A 3,216-nucleotide genomic window follows, 5' to 3' on the forward strand; every position below is an offset into this window, starting at 1 on the left:
ATATATGATTTATACTTAAAAGTTTTAAAAACTATTAAAAATATCCATAAATTTATGTTATCTATTTATAGTGAATATATTCCATTAAAAATAACCTTATAACATAATTGATAACAATCAACTACAACAAAATAACAATATATGCAAAACAATACATTATCGCATATTCAAATTTGTCATTAATTCTGTTATAATTATAACCCATTAAAAATAAATTATTATTTTTTCAGTTTTGTCACTCAAATTAGAATTTGAACTTTTCCGGAGGAAGTACTAACAAATATTAGTTTGGAATTAATAAATAATGGATATTTTTTTTATAAAATATAAAAAATTGGGGTAATTTTTGAATTTTTTAAAATTTTCAAATATTAGAACTTGACCCAAATACTAATTTTTTCTAGTATTTGGAAACTTGGGATACTTGACAAGTATATTTGCCAAGTTATATAACCAAATACCGCTCCAAGTTTTCCCCAATTTTTTCTCAAATATTCTTGGGGTCAAACGGTCCTAAAACTTGTGTCACTTCTCTTAATTTCAAAAGTCTTTTGTCACCCTTAGTTATTTTTTTCAATAAAAAAACAAAATGATTTTGCAAATGATTAACTTATTGGGGTAGTTAATCATAATTAGTACACCGAATCATAATTGACATTGAGTTTTTTTTTAGTTTACGAAAAAAAATATGAATAACATTTTTTCAGACGAAAATGACATAGGTGAGCCCAGTGGCGTAGGCACATGTATTGTCCTTCGTCGGGAAAAAAATACAGCATATACAAATAAAATGACACACGAAGTGATTAAAGAACATATTTTGGACACCCTTGACATAATAGGTTATTATAGCCTAGTGGTTTAAGATGTCTTGAATGTGTGTTTAGACATCTTTAATGAGTCAGTGCTCGTGTGTTCAAATCTCACTTGAAACAATTTTTTTCCCTTTTTAAAAAGAGCTTTTGTTTAATTTTTGGACCCTCTTCGTGAAATTTCTGGCTCCGCCACTGAGTGAGCCAAATTTTTAAAACTAATATCATAAATAAGTCTTTTCTCAAAATTTGATATATTTAAGCCTTTTTCCTAGAAAAAATGAGGGGCAAAGTTGATGGGACACCCTGATTATTTCCCATGGAAATTTCTCGTAATATGTATATGCCTGGTGCTTATGCAGTTTACATTATAATTATCTACATTGTTCCTAAGTCAACTTTGGCATCCTGCAGCCGCAATGGAAGCAGAGGCGGATCTAGGTAGGTTTAAGGGGTATCACGTAACACTGCTTCATCAAAAAATTTCACTAAATATATATATATAATTAAAGATACAAAAAAAAAATCGATATATTATATACAGTGACACTCTTTAACACAATGTATGCTCAGCTTGGCTGGTCAGACACCTTGATTCTAAGGTAGAGGCATGTGTTTGAATCTAGATCATGTCATTATATTTATACAATTGAAGTTCTTCTTCACCCTTTTTATAGACTTATTTTTTATTTTTTTTTGTTACACCTTCTTTCTCACCAATAAGTTAAGAACAATTTCTGAAATATTTAATATTATTAATTTTAAAAAATTATTTTGAATACATTCCAAAATAAAAAAAAGTCATGAATTTTTTAGTAATTTTTAAAAATATCTTTTTTAGAAAATGTATAGTATTAAGCGCGAATTGTATTTTATTCATATTTTGTTTTTTTATATAAAAAAATTATGATATCACATTATTTTATTCATTATTTTTTATTTTAAAAGGTGATACCCCTTATAAAAAAGTCATACATACGCCACTGGCCACTGCATGGAAGAAGGGGAGGTTAGGTACTTGGGCAGTCTAACACATCATATGTGATAATACTAATTAAATAAGTTGACTACATACGAATCGTTTGGTTGTTGAGATGAAATAATAAGTATATTTATAGATATATATCGATATTACATGAAATTAATTATCGCACTTTCTATATATGATAGTTTGTTTCTCTACTTAATGTAAATAATAAGATAAAACAATTTTAAAATTAATTAATATTTTTGATCAAATGCATGATAATTTTTTTTTATCCTTATACGCTTTTACTATATCAGGTGGCTCTGAGCCTCTGCCTAGTTCTGTCACATTCAAATAGGCAGAAATTAAAATTTTTTAGCTACTTATAAATCAATAAAAGAAATGTCCTTTTTAATTTTTTTATCGGTAAAAATGAAAATTTCTTTTTAAAAAAAATATCATAAAGCTAAAAAAAAACGAAAAATTATGTGACCTATAAAACTAGTTCTCCCTTCAACATGAGAGTTATTTATGAATATTTGTTGGAAGTTTTTTTTTCTTTTAGGATGCTTTTTAAGAAAAAGTGTAATTATAGTAGTATCACTTAACATGATTATACAAAAATATCAGCAGCTTTAAAAGAAAATTATTAAGTAATGAGGAAAAAAAAGATATTTAACTAAGATGTTAATAGAAGTAAAATAAATTTAAAAGTCGAGAAATAATTTATTCATATTTGAAGGCTAAAAAAATGTCACCTTAATATAATTAGAAATATGGTAACATTTAAATTTCTCTTTTAACCTTTAGTGGTCGTTTGGTTGAGAATAAGTTACCTTGAGATTGACCACCCCCAAATAAGTTATCCCATCATGTATATAAGATAATTTATCTCATCATTATGGTATAAGTTGGTGAGATAAATAATTTCATGACTACCTAACAACTCCTACCAAGCACATGACAAAATAATTTTATAGTTTATTATGAGATTATTATATCTTATACCTCACACTAAACTACTCCTTAATGAAATAATCTATAGTCACACAAATATCTAAAAATTGTTTTGAACCACAAATTTCAAAAGTCTTTTTTTTTCTTAGACACCGTCCAAGTCATACAGTACCACATAAAAATAAAACCAACGACGAACTAAACATCAATTAATATGAGTATTATAGTAAAATACTCACATCAATCATTGCTTCTCAAGGAACTTGCAAAGTTTAAAGTGAACAAACAAAAATAAATAAAAGAAAATAAAACACACTCCTAATAAAATACTTCTTAAGGATTGTATTAAGTCAATATAAATCAAACAATATAAAACAAAGGGATAAGAGTCTGAAAAATATCTCAACTTTGATCGAATTTGTTGTTGCGATACTAAACTTTCATGAGGACCTATTACCTCCCTAGACTAATTAATACCGC

The sequence above is a fragment of the Solanum tuberosum genome, unplaced genomic scaffold (assembly GCF_000226075.1).
Source record: "Solanum tuberosum cultivar DM 1-3 516 R44 unplaced genomic scaffold, SolTub_3.0 scf00490, whole genome shotgun sequence".
In the NCBI taxonomy this organism is placed as follows: domain Eukaryota; kingdom Viridiplantae; phylum Streptophyta; class Magnoliopsida; order Solanales; family Solanaceae; genus Solanum; species Solanum tuberosum.